Below are 14,773 nucleotides of genomic sequence, written 5' to 3' on the forward strand. Positions count from 1 at the left end.
CTTCCTAGCACTCCTCAAAGTTTTTCAACACAGTATACCGGATGCTAGAATAAAATCAACACATCCTTCTGGGGTTTAAGGGTATTGCCAAAAGCTACTCTTGCAAGTACAAAACGTATATGAAATATTCATGTTTGATTGCATAAATCTGTATATTCTATTCAATAATATATACATAGTGTTTTGAGATATATTTCCCCAGAACTGACAATCCATGGTGAGTTTTAAGACTGTATCATTTATTTCTCTATCCCTAATGTCTGTGAGAGTGCACAGCACAAATAAGGTATTCAATAAATATTTCTCAAATAAGTAAATAATAAACACTTACTGGATGAATAAAGTATCTATTCTGTGGCCTTACATACCCCTGCCACAGAACTCTGTATGACAGCTGAGAAGCAGAGCTCTGGTCATTCCGAACTGCTTGCCATATCCTGACAAACCAACACACTCTTCAAGATACAATTAATTGTCATCTATGTGGAAGATTTCCTCCACTACTCAAGGGAATGTATCTCTGTGCTCTATAAGCACCTCTATTATGAAATTTAGTAGACTCTATTATAGTTATTTGTCTGCTTCATTGTCCTCCCTACAAGACTAGACACTTCTGGAAGGGGTGATTCATGCTTTGCTTCCTCAGTAGCACCAGCACCTGGCCCATGGTTGGCTTTAATAAACGTTATGTTGAATGAATAAATGAATGAATGGTCCAGATTACCTGGAATAGACACATGGCCACCAGCATTATAGGTCTCTGCAGGTCACCACTAAATGCAAAAATCAGCATAGTGAGGAACTGTAAAACCTAGCATATGCCTCTGGCCAAAACAGTAATCTGTTACTTCTCCCTTAGAAAAACTGAGAAAATGATGAAATTATGACCAAAAACAATTTAAATGCAGAGACATCAGTTTTCTTAACCACACCAAGAACTATTACACATTATAATTTCTTCCACCTCAATGGACCTTACAACTAAGTAGTTATGAACTAAAAGAACAAAAACATCTCTCTTACGGGATCCTTTCCTTCAGCCACATGTCCTATTACTCACAGAGGCCCAGTTAACCCTGCCAGACCCTATAACTGATTGTGAGGGGATTTCAAACTTTATTCTTAGCACAGCTAAGCATTTAAATGTGTTAGAAAATTAAACACTAATGAATTTGTCCAACGGCCCAAATATTTATCTTTTGCTTTAGAAATACCAAAGGGAGAAAATAGAAGTTTATGCAGTGTGGGTCATGGGCACATAGAATAAACAGCCAATCTCCAGTGCAGTTTGTACCCTACTCAATGTTAGGAAACCCTTCCAACATTACTGTGTCCTTTATAATCTATAACACTTTGGGGAATCTGAAAATTGTTTTGCTGCCAAAGCATGGAGGGGGAAGGAGAGGCAACATGCCAGCTCTTAAAAGCAAGCACAAAAGTGCCATTCTCTCGCCCAGCAAAACAATAAGATTAGCTCTTTTATCACTAATTTTTCACTCTCCTTGCCTACTTTGTAAACACGGCATGGATGACTTTGCTTCTTATCAGCTGCAAACTGAATCTGCCTTTGTTGAAGCACAGTCAATCAGCAGGCGTTCTGTGCATACACTCAGTGATATACCCAGCTGAAAAAATACAGACTTTCATTTCCCCAGCAATATCAGAAAAAAAAGAATGAAAAACAAAAAGGACTCTTCTGTACAGTATAACCTAGAGTTCATTTACTCTGCCAGACAGAATGAGATTAAAAACCAATGAAGGTCAAAGCTATTAACATTTGGATCAGAGGGCACTTTGCCTGTTAGGATCTAGTTAGACTGGGCCTTTGTAATTGCCCAGTTTGTTTCCAACATGTCATGTAAACACTAACATTAGCTAAAGCCTGGGTGGTCTCAGGCTCCACACAGGCAGCTCAAAGGCCAGCTTCATCTTTGATTAGCAGCAAAACCACGCAACTCTTTATACACCAATTTGAATAGTCAATGAACCTCTTCATTTTTGCTGGTGCCACTTGGTTGTGACATTTCCAAATGGACCATAATTTGATTTCCCTTTAGAACCCTTCTGCTGTATACTTTTTTTTTAAGTGTGTGATTGACAGCTTCCTTGCACACTAGGCAACTTTAAGGGCCAACACATTAGACTTAACAAAGAATGCCCTTGATCATCAGGAGAGACTAAGGAAATTTGAGTGCTAGTCCAGAAGTTAACCTTTTTTATTAAATTACTGTCAACACACCATGAAACAGCTTCTTCCTCAAATTCTGGCAGTAACATCTTTCCTTTGCTCTTATGTTTCCCCAAAATTGTAGCTGAACTCTGAGAGCATTTTCTGGACTAAATTTATCACTCTCTACACTTATTGCCCTTTGCTATTCCAAGCAAATAAGCATGGAAAAGCTGTATGAAACTTTGAATGAATGCCCAAACCTTTCAAAAATAGCTGAGCAATATTTACATTTTTATTAATACTGGTACATGTAAAGGAAGCTCTTCTACCTTCAATACCTTTATTTTCTTCTCTATCCACATCTAATTTAGTCCTCAAAGCCCAAATCCCTCTGAAGCCTTCCCTGACTACACCAAATGTCAGGAGTCCTCCAATGTTATGAGTGCTTATGTTTGAACTGGCATGGTTTGCTATTGTCTCTTGTTTACTAATATCAGAGTTTTAAAACGTCATTATTTGTTAATTCCCATTTCTCCTTCTAGACTCTGAGCTTATGAAGGACAAACTCTATGGTCCATCTTTTTATAACCGACATCCCAGTGCTTGGGACTAACTTACTGAATGAATGAGTCTTGAGAAGAGTAGAGATCACTTTGAAAAGAATACTTTTGCTTTATTCCCAATGGTACTGATGTTATTTAAATTAAGCATACATGGATGTATCTATTGACTACAAGAATGGTGCAATTATTCTTAATAAAATCTTATATATACTAACTCATTTGGGACTTAAAAAATTCCAGAGTCTACTTACCTTCTTAGGTTATTTTTTTATTAGACAAATATTATTTGTTCATTGCTCTTATTACCTTGCTTTGGTTAGACTGTTTAATTACAATGAGACACACCCCCAATGAAGCTAGCATTAAAAATCAGCACCCTTGGGGGATCCCTGGGTGGCTCAGTGGTTTAGCACCTGCCTTCAGTCCAGGGCATGATTCTGGGGTCCCAGGATTGAGTTCCACACCAAGCTCCCTGCATGGAGCCTGCTTCTCCCTCTGCCTGTGTCTCTGCCCCTCTCTCTGTCTCTCTATGTGTGTCTCTCATGAATAAATAAATAAAATCTTTAAAAAAAATCAGGACCCTCAAAAAACATAGCCCACACTGAGGAAAACTGCAGTCAGGCATCTACCTTTCTATTTCTGTCTTCATTTTTGCTTCTCAAGTTACTATTCCATTCTCTACTCTGCTTTTCCATGACATATCACTGCCATCTCAACATTGTAGCTTCAGCCCTTTAGTCTATATAATATTTCAAACCCAGAACCCAGAGAAGTCTGAATTGTTCTGTCCATGTCCCAATCCAATTTAGGGGATGGAAAAACTAGTTGGCCCACTTTGATTTATGTTTCTACTTCTAGTCTAAAAAGACACAGGAAACATATACTACCCCTACCAAGGCTATGGTTGAAATATGTTCTCTAAGAAAGGAATGGAAGAAAGTGAAAAAATAAGCATCATTTCCATTACACATATTTCTGAACATTTTTACCATGCACAAGAAAATCTTAGCTCATTGCTTTATTATGTGTTAATCCAAACAGTTTTTATTGAGCATTGACAGTTCAAGGTTCTAAGATAGATTTCCAGTTACCAAAGGGACTTGCAGACTCAGTGAGAAGAAATACACACTTCAATGGGAAATCAGGCATGGGAAGAGATAATTAAAATATATTGTGATGTGATAAAGAGTACTGCCAGCTTTTCGACAAATACTGTTAGAACATTTGGATATTCATATGCAAAAGAATAAACTTCAACCTAAACCTCACATTTCATACAAAAATTGACTCCAAATGGATCACAGGTCTAAATAGAAAATATAATATTATAAAAGATTTAGATACAAAACATAGGAGAAAATCTTCATGACCTGGAGCTAGGCAAAGAGATCTTATATATAATATCAAAATCATGATCCTGAAAGAAAAAAAAAGATAAATTGAACTTTTGCTCTGCAGAAGATACTCCTAAGAAAATAAAAATACAAGGTACAAGCTTGGGAATAAATATTTGAAAATTGCATGTATGATAAAGGACTTATATCCAGAATACAGAAAAACTCTTAAAAACATGATAGTAAAAATAAATAAACTCAATTTTTTAGAAGAGTAGGGTATAAGACTTTCATAAACATTCCACCTAAGAGCTATATGAATGACAAATAAACACATGAAAATATATTTGACATTAAGAGTCACTGAAAATTGTTTAAAATTAGAAAATTCATTAATATAAAGATTTTAAAAACACATTATCATCTCAACTGTGAAATTAATTATTAATTAATTTAATTCAATACTACTTCATAACAGAAAATCATAGTAAACCAAGAATAAAAGGACAGTCTGGGAGAGCGAGGTCAGCATTATCACAGATGCATCATGGTAAGTTACTCCTCTGTTCTCTCCTTTTTGATTTACAACTAATCAGATCCATAATCAAAAAAAGATTTTTAAAGCACCTTGACACAATATGCCAGGACACCTGAGAGATCAAGCCATCTGTGCCTCTGGGTAGATGGGGCCACGGAGGAGAGAGGGCAAAGCTGGTGTCACAAAAGGCAAGAGCAGATCCAGCAATAGAACAGCGTGACTTTTGTATCAAAGGAAGTGAAGGCTGAAGGTGTGAGTGTGAGTCAGCCTGGCTGTATGTTCTACAAGCATGTTAGAGGGACCTGTAGCTCTTTCTGAGGAAAGACTGCAGTGAGTACGGGAAAGGGAAAGGAAAATAGGCAGAGAGAACTGAAGGACAGTGTCTCCTGCTGTCTTCCAGGGATTCTGGCAAGAGGATTGCTCATGGACATCTAGAACCTGTACCCCTACATCCTCACTCAAAGATCCCCCTAGTAGGCCATGGGTGTTCCCAAAACCCTAGTTGCTCAATATATACCTTCTACCACTCTGACACCATCTTTTTTACTCCCCAACTATTTTTTTTTTTTTTTTTTTTTAGTAAGTATCCTCCTAACCTTAGCAGCAGTCAGCTGTGGTTAGAGAAGCCAAAAACTTCTGGACCACCAGCACCACCATCTGAAAAACAAAAGGAAGGCTCTTCAATTAGAATCAAAATAAGCAAAACCTTATCTAAATAAGAAAAGTGTTCACACTTCAAATGTGGCAGCAAATGTACTTTTAATCAAATATCATGAAAAATCACAGTAATATGGTATCACAAAAAGAAAATGACAATTTCCACCAATTGAATGCAAAGACATGGAATATTACAATCTGATAAAAAAAACTTAGGGATCCCTGGGTGGCACAGTGGTTTGGCGCCTGCCTTTGGCCCAGGGCGCAATCCTGGAGACCCGGGATCAAATCCCACGTCGGGCTCCTGGTGCATGGAGCCTGCTTCTCCCTCTGCCTATGTCTCTGCCTCTCTCTCTCTCTCTCTCTCTCTCTCTCTGTGACTATCATAAATAAATAAAAATTTTAAAAAACCTTAAAAGAACTGTTATGAAGAAATATAATGAGCTAAAAAGAAAACTCAGAAAAGCAAACAATTTTAGGAATAAAATTATAAACAGAAGGAATATTTCACAAGAGATTGAAATCCTAAAAAAAGAACACATCAGAAATTCTGGAGTTGAACAACCTAACGAGTAAGATAAAGAAAGCATTAGAATGCATTGGAAATATAAAGCAGCTCAGATGGAAGAAAGAATTAGTGCTGGGAGATAGGAATCTAGATATGACTCAGGTGGAAGAGTAGAGAGAACAAAGATTCTTAAAATTGAAGAAACCCTATGAAAGCTATAAAACTCCATTAGAAAAGACAACATAAGAGTAATGGATATTCCAGAAAAAGAAGAGGACAGAGTTTATTCAAAGAAATAATAGCTGGGAGGACAGCCCCAGTGGCGCAGCAGTTTAGCGCTGCCTGCAGCCCAGGGCATGATCCTGGAGACCCTGGATCAAGTCCCAAGTCAGGCTCTTTGCATGGTGCCTGCTTTTGTCTCTGCCTCTCTCTCTCTCTCTCTCTCTCTTTCTGTGCCTCTATGAATAAATAAATAAAGTCTTTAAAAAAAACATTTAAAAAAATTAACAAAAAAAAAAAAAAAGAAAGAAAGAATAGCTGGGAACTTTCTAAACCTAGGGAAGAAATTGGATATAAGCCCATGAAGTTAATAGAACACTTTATTATCTCAATGCAAAAAGATGTTCTCCAAGATACATTATATTAAAACTGTCAAAAGTCAATGATAAAGAATTTTAAAGACATCCAGGGGAAAAAAGACAGTAATCCACAAATATACACCCATGATGCTATCAGTAGATTTCTCAACAGAAACTCTACACTACTCGAGAGAGTGAAAGGATACATTAAAAATATTAAAAGATAAAAAATGCCAGCCAAGAATACTCTATTTGGCAAAGTTATCCTTTAGATATAAAAGAGAAATAAAGAATATCCCAGGCAAACAAAAGCTGAAGGAGTTCCGTTACCACTAGACCTGCCTTACAAAAAATACTGAAAGGAAATCTTCAAACTGAAACAAAATGATCAAAGTACACAAAACTCTGATTAAGGTGCTCAACAAGTTAGATTTAGGATACTGTAGCTCTTTATTAGAATAGTATATTAAACTCACCCCAAATAGCCAATGGAAGTTTGAAAAAGAAAACCAAAGCTGGTGCCATCACAGTTTGAGACTTCAACCTCAATTACAAAGCTGTAACCATCAGGACAGTATGGTACTGACACAAAAACAGACACATAGATCAAGGAACAGAATACAAAACCCAGAAATGGACCCTCAACTCTATTGTCAATGAATCTTTGACTAAGCAGGAAAGAACATCCAATGGTAAAAAAAAAAAAAAAAAAAAAAAAACACACACACAGTCTCTTCAACAAATAGTGTTGGGAAAATTGGGCAGCCACATGCAGAAGAATGAAACTGGACCACCTTCTTACACCATACACAAAAATAAATTCAAAATGGATGAAAGACCTAAATGTGAGACCGGAATCCATCAAAATCCTAGAGCAGAACACAAGTAGCACCCTTTATGACCTCAGCCACAGAAACTTCTTCCTAGACACGGCTCAAAAGGCAAGGGGAACAAAGGTAAAAATGAACTATTGGGACTTCTTCAAGATAAAAAGCTTTTGTACAGCAAAGGAAACAGCTGACAAGAACCAAAAGACAACTGAATGAGAGAAGATATTTGCAGATGACATCTGATAAAGGGCTAGTATCCAAAATCTATAAAGAACTTACCATCTTCAACACCCCTATGAGATGTTTTATGTAAACTTAATGGTAATCACAAAACAAAATCTAGAGCAGAGATGTGAAACATTAAAAAAAAAAAAGATTAAAAAAGGAGACTAGGGGTAGCCCTGGTGGTGCAGTGGTTTAGCGTCGCCTGCAGCCCAGGGCATGATCCTGGAGACCCTGGATCGAGTCCCACGTCAGGCTTTCTGCATGGAGCCTGCTTCTCCCTCTGCCTGTGTCTCTGCCTCTCTTTCTCTCTCTCTCTCTCTCTCTGTTTCTATGAATAAATAAATAAAATCTTAAAAAAATGATTTAAAAAAGGAGACTAAGCAAATTACTATGGAAAACCACCAACTTACTAAGGTAGACAAGAAAGGAAGAAAAAAATGGAAAAATGAAATAACTAGACTGCAACAGGTAAAATGGCAGTAGTAAATTCTTACATCTCAATAATCACCCTAGATGTACATGGATGGAACTCACCAATCAAAAGGCGCAAGATGGCTGGATTATTTTTTAAAAATCCAATTATATGCTGATTATAGGAGAGTCATCTCAGTTCTAAAGACACATATAGGCTCAAAGTGAAAGAATGGAAGATGATATATTCCAAGCAAATGAAAAACAACAGAAGGCAAATGTAGCCATACTTATATCAGACAAAATAGACTCAAGCCAAAAAGGATAAAAAATGACAAAGATGATCATTATATAATGATAAAGGCATCAGTACATCAAGAAGATAGAACAATCATAAATATATATGATCTCAACACCCAGGCACCAAAATGTGCTAAGCAAATAATAACAGATCTTATTGGAGAAATAGACAATACTGTAGTGATTATAGGGGACTTTAATACTCCACTATCAGCAAAGAATAGACTATCTAGACAGAAAAACAACAAGGAAATTTTGAAATTGATCCACATTTTAGAATAAATGGATTTAATAGACATATACAAGGTGTTCCATCAAACAACAGCATAATACACATTTATCTCAAGTGTGCATGGAACATTCTCCATGATAGATTATATGATAGGCCACAAAACAAATCTTAGTAAATTTAAAATGATTTAAATGATATAAACTATCTTCTTTGACCAAAATGATATGAAACTAAAAATCAATGACAACAAGAAGTGAGAAAATCTACAAATATGTGGAAACTAAACACACTTCTAAACAACCATTGGGTCAAAGAAGAAATCAAAAAAGAAATTTAAAATTATCTCTAAATAAATGAAAATGGAAATACAACATATCAAATACTGTGGGACATAGAAAAAGCAGGCCTGCTGGGCGGGGCAAGATAGCAGAGGAGTAGGGTCCCCAAGTCACCTGTCCCCACCAACTTACCTAGATAACTTTCAAATCATCCTGAAAACCTACGAATTCAACCTGAGATTTAAAGAAAGAACAGCCAGAATGCTGCAGAGAGAAGAGCTTGCACTTCTAACAAGGTAGTAAGACAGAAAAATAAAATAAAATAAAATAAAATAAAATAAAATAAAATAAAATAAAATAAAATAAAATAAAATAAAATAAAATAATAAATAAAATAAAATATAAAATAAAATAAAATAAAAATAAAAATAAAAATAAAAATAAAAATAAAATCCAGTCGGGGAGAGGCCCCATGAGGAGCTGGCTAAGGCCCAGGGGAGAGCCTCCAGGACAGGAAGGCCCAGCCCCAGAGAAGCGGGAACTTTAAAAATCTACACCGGATTCTACCCGGTCAGAAACGTGCTTAGCAGGGAACTCAGGCAGCATCCCAGGAGGGGCGGTGGAGCCTCCAGTCTCCCGGGGTCACTAACAGAGGAGGTGCGCCCGGGGGAGAACACCCCACACCCCACGGGCCGAGGGCGGTAAAGGGCTGGAGTGCACCCGGCGGGGCCTCGGGGAGAAGCCGGTGGGTCAGGCGGGGGCTCCGGGGGAGGGGGCTGTGCCCTGCTGCCTTCGGGAGCTGCAGCTCCGGGAGCATGATTCCAGCAGCGCAAGCCCCGGAGCCCAAGGCGCCGGGGGACACAGCTGGGATCCTGCACTCCCCCCAGGACAGGTGGAGGCGGGAGGGCCCAGGATAGCGAGGACGCTCCTGCTGCTGGGCGCCCCCGAGCTGTGCAGGTCAGCGCCCCTGCCCAGGGAGCATCTAGGCCAGTGTGGACTGGGAGACTGCAGTGGTTACTGTGGGGAGCTGGAGAGCTGGCCTCGGCCAGTGTTGTTGTCTGTCCTGGTGTCACCGTATGCCTGGGATGGAGCGGGCCCTCCAAGGGACAGAGGCCTCGTGGGGTAAACAGCTCCCACTGAGCCCAGCACCCGGCAGGGGGCGGGGCAGCTCCCCCAGGTGCACACACCTGAGAATCAGCAAAGCAGGCCCCTACTTCAGAAGACCAGCTGGAAGGACAGGGGAAGAACAAGTTCTTGACTGAGCAGCACTGGAAAGCTCCAGGGGAAGTCAAGGGATTTACAGTATATAGAATTAGAGGATGCCCCTCCTTGGTTTTTGGTTTTTGGTTTTTGGTTTTGGGTTTTGTTTTTGTTTTTTGTTTTTGTTGTTGTTGTTGTCGTTATTGTTGTTTGTTTTTTCTTTTTCTTTTTTTTTCCTTCCTTTTTCTAATACAGCTCTTTTTTAGCCACTCTGCACTGAGCAAAATGACTAGAAAGAAGAGCTCACCACAAAAGAAAGAATAAGAAACAGTACTCTGCCACAGAGTTACAGAGTTTAGATTACAATTCAATGTCAGAAAACCATTTCAGAAGTACAATTATAAAGCTACTGGTGGCTCTGGAAAAAAGCATAAAGGATTCAAGAGACATCATGACTGCAGAATTTAGATCTAATCAGGCCAAAATTAAAAATCAATTGAATGTGATGCAATCCAAATTGGAGATCCTAATGATGAGGGTTAATGAAGTAGAAGAAAGAGTGAGTGACATAGAAGACAAGTTGATGGCAAAGAAGGAAGCTGAGGAAAAAACAGAAAAACAATTAAAAGACCATGAGGAAAGGTTAAGGGAAATAAATGATAGCCTCAGAAGGAAAAATCTACGTTTAATTGGGGTTCCAGAGGGCACCGAAAGGGACAGAGGACTGGAAAGCATACTTGAGCAAATCATAACTGAGAACTTCTCTAATTTGGGGAGGAATACAGGCATTCAGATCCAGGAGATAGAGAGATTCCCCCCTAAAATCAATAAAAACCGTTTAACACCTTGACATTTAATAGTGAAACTTGCACATTCCAAAAATAAAGAGAAAATCCTTAAAGCAGCAAGAGACAAGAGATCCCTAACTTATATGGGAAGAAATATTAGATTAACAGCAGACCTCTCCACAGAGACCTGGCAGGCCAGAAAGGGCTGGCAGGATCTATTCAGGTTCCTAAATGAGAAGAACATGCACCCAAGAATACTTTATCCAGCAAGGCTCTCAATCAGAATAGAAGAAATAAAGAGCTTCCAAGATAGGCAGAAACTGAAAGAATATGTGACCACCAAATCAGCTCTGCAAGAAATATTAAGGGGGACTCTGTAAAAGAAAGAGGAAGTCCAAAGAAATAAACCACAAAAACAGGGACTGAATAGGTATTATGATGACATTAAATTCATATATTTCAATAATAACTCTGAACATGAATGGGCTTAATGATCCCATCAAAAGATGCAGGGTTTCAGACTGGATGAAAAAGCAAGACCCATCTATTTGCTGTCTACAAGAGACTCATTTTAGACCTAAGGACACCTACAGCCTGAAAATGAAAGGTTGGAGAACCATTTATCATTCAAATGGTCCTCAAAAGAAAGCAGGGGTAGCAATCCTCATATCAGATAAATTAGGTTTATCCCAAAGACTGTAATAAGAGATGAAGAGGAATACTATATCATAAAGAACCTATCCGACCATAGGACCTAACAATCATGAATATTTGTGCCTCTCATGTGGAAGCTGCCAAGTATATCAATCAATTAATAACCAAAGTTAAGACAGGCTTAGATAATAATACACTTATACTGGGAGTCTTCAACACGGTGCTTTCTGCAAATGACAGATCTTCTAGGCACAACATCTCCAAAGAAACAAGAGCCTTAAATGATACACTGGACCAGATGGATTTCACAGGTATTTAGAGAACTTTGCATCCAAACGCAGCTGAATATACATTCTTCTCAAGTGCACATGGAACATTCTCCAGAATAGACCACATACTGGGTCACAAATCAGGCCTTAACTGATACCAAAAGATTGGTATTGTTCCCTGCATATTTCCAGACCATAATGCTTTGAAACTTGAACTCAATCACAAGAAGAAATTTGGGGGGAATCCCTGGGTGGCTCAGTGGTTGCTCAGTGGTGCCTGCCTTCAGCTCAGGGCGTGATCCTGGAGTCCCATGATTGAGTCCCGCATTGGGCGCCCTGCATGGAGCCTGCTTCTCTCTCTCTTCTGTGTGTGTGTGTGTGTGTGTGTGTGTGTGTCTTTCATGAATAAATAAATTTTTTAAAAAAACAACTTATAAAAAAAAGAAGAAATTCAAACACATGGAGGTTAAAGACCATCCTGCTAAAGGATGAAAGGGTCAACCAGGAAATTAGAGGATAATTAAAAAGATTCATGGAAACTAATGAGAATGAAGATACAACCATTCAAAATCTTTGGGATACAGCAAAAGCAGTCCTGAGGGGGAAATACATCACAATACAAGCATCCCTCAAAAAATTGGAAAAAAACTCAAATACACAAGCTAACCTTACACCTAAAGGAACTGGAGAAAGAACAGCAAATAAAACCTACACCAAGCAGAAGAAGAAAATTAATAAAGATTCGAGCAGAACTCAATGAAACAGAGACCAGAAGAACAGATCTGTAGAACAGATCAACAAAACCAGGAGTTGGTTCTTTGAAAGAATTAATAAGATAGATAAACCATTAGCCAGCCTTATTAAAAACAAAAGAGAAAAGACTCATTAATAAAATCATGAATGAAAAAGGAGAGATCACAACCAATACCAAGGAAATACAAATGATTTTTAAAAACATATTATCAGCAGCTATACGCCAATAAATTAGGCAATCTAGAAGAAATGGACACATTACTGGAAAACCACAAACTACCAAAACTGAAACAGGAAGAAATAGAAAACCTGAACAGGCCAATAACTAGGAAGGAAATTGAAGCAGTCATCAAAAACCTCCCAAGACACAAAAGTACAGGGCCAGATGGCTTCCCAGGGGAATTCTTTTTTTTTTTTTTTTTTTCTTATAAGAGATTCTTTTTTTTTTTTTTAAAGATTTATTTATTTATTCAGAGAGAGAGAAAGAGAGGCAGAGACACAGGCAGAGGGAAAAGCAGGCTCCATGCAGGCAGCCCGATGAGGGACTGATCCCAGGCCTCCAGGATAACACCCCGGGCTGCAGGCAGCACTAAACCACTGTGCCACCGGGGCTGCCCCCCCCCCCCCCCGCCTCCCGCCAGGGGAATTCTATCAAATGTTTAAAGAAGAAACAATACTTATTCTACTAACAATACTTATTCTTCTAAACAATACTTATTCTACTTGTTCTGAAAGATAGAAAGGAATGGAATACTTCCAAACTCGTTCTATGAGGCCAGCATCACCTTAATTCCAAAACCAGACAAGGACCCCACCAAAAAGAATTATAGACCAGTATCCCTGATGAACACAGATGCAAAAATTCTAAACAAGATACTAGCCAATAGGATCCAACAGTACATTAAGAAGATTATTCACCATGACCAAGTGGGATTTATCCCCAGGATGCAAGGGTGGTTCAACATTCATAAAGCAATCAACGTGATAGATCATATCAACAAGAGAAAAAACAAGAACCATATGATCCTCTCAATAGATGCAGAGAAAGCATTTGACAAAATACAGCATCCATTCCTGATCAAAACTCTTCAGAGTGTAGGGATAGACGGAACATTCCTCAGCATCTGAAAAGCCATCTACAAAAAGCCCACAGCAAATCTCATTCTCAATGGAGAAACGCTGGGAGCCTTTCCCCTAAGATCAGGAACAAGACAGGGATGTCCACTCTCACCACTGCTATTCAACATAGTACTAGAAGTCCTAGCCTCAGCAATCAGGCAACAAAAAGAAATAAAAAGGCTTTCAAATTGACATAGAAGTCAAACTCTCCCTCTTTGCAGATGACATGATATTGTACATAGAAAACCCAAAAGACTGTACCCCAAGATTGCTAGAACTCATACAGCAATTCAAGCATTGTGGGAGGATACAAAATCAATGCCCAGAAATCAGTGGCATTTCTATACACTAACAATGAGACTGAAGAAAGAGAAATTAAAGAATCAATGCCATTTACAATTGCACCCAAAAGCATAAGATACCTAGGAATAAACCTAACCAAAGAGGTAAAGGATCTATACTGTAAAAACTACAGAACACTTCTGAGAGAAATTGAGGAAGACACAAAGAGATGGAAAAATATTCCATGCTCATGGATTGGCAGAATTAATATTGTGAAAATGTCAATGTTACCCAGGGCAATTTAAACATTTAATGCAATCCCTATCAAAATACCATGGACTTTCTTCAGAGAGTTAGAACAAAAAATCTTAAGATTTGTGTGGAATCAGAAAAGACCCCAAATAGCCAGGGGAATATTAAAAAAGAAAACCAGAGCCAGAGACATCACAATGCCAGATTTCAGGTTGTACTACAAAGCTGTGATCACCAAGACAGTGTGGTACTGGCACAAAAACAGACACACAGATCAATGGAAGAGAAGAGAGAATCCAGAAATGGGCCCTCAACTCCATGGTCAATTAGTATTCGACAAAGTAGGAAAGAATATCCACTGGAAAAAGGACAGTCTCTTCAATAAATGGTGTTGGGAAAATTAGACAGCCACGTGCAGAAGAATGAAATTAGACCATTCTTTTACACCATACACAAAGATAAACTCAAAATGGATGAAAGAACTAAATGTGAGACAAGAATCCATCAAAATTCTAGGGGAGAACACAGGCAACACCCTTTCTGAACTTGGCCACAGCAACTTCTTGCAAGATACACCTATGGAGGCAGGGAAACAAAAACAAAAATGAATTATTGGGACTTCATCAAGATAAAAAGCTTCTGCACAGCAAAAGAAACAGTCAACAAAACTAAAAGACAACCTACAGAATGGGAGAAGATATTTGTAAATGACATATTAGATAAAGGGCTAGTATCCAAGATCTATAAAGAACTTATTAAACTCAACAGCAAAGAAACAAACAATCCAATCATGAAATGGGCAAAAGACATGAACAGAAATTTCACCAAAGAC

General features: G+C 38.4%; 1 long non-coding RNA gene across 7 annotated transcripts in view; it reads right to left on the reverse strand.

The window, feature by feature from the left end:
- Positions 1 to 14,773, reverse strand: part of LOC144316785 (uncharacterized) — a 292,783-nt gene that overhangs the window by 268,926 nt on the left and 9,084 nt on the right. For 2 of the 7 annotated variants that reach the window (XR_013382642.1, XR_013382645.1), the window contains exons 1-2: positions 7,188 to 7,223; positions 5,202 to 5,262 (exon numbers count right to left, since the gene is read on the reverse strand). This is a non-coding gene — a long non-coding RNA (uncharacterized LOC144316785). Of the gene's footprint in view, positions 1 to 5,201; positions 5,263 to 6,824; positions 7,102 to 7,187; positions 7,224 to 14,773 lie in introns of those variants that run through there. The other 5 variants (XR_013382641.1, XR_013382647.1, XR_013382640.1 and 2 more) reach the window with 5 other exon arrangements.

The sequence above is a fragment of the Canis aureus genome, chromosome 7 (assembly GCF_053574225.1).
Source record: "Canis aureus isolate CA01 chromosome 7, VMU_Caureus_v.1.0, whole genome shotgun sequence".
Taxonomy (NCBI): domain Eukaryota; kingdom Metazoa; phylum Chordata; class Mammalia; order Carnivora; family Canidae; genus Canis; species Canis aureus.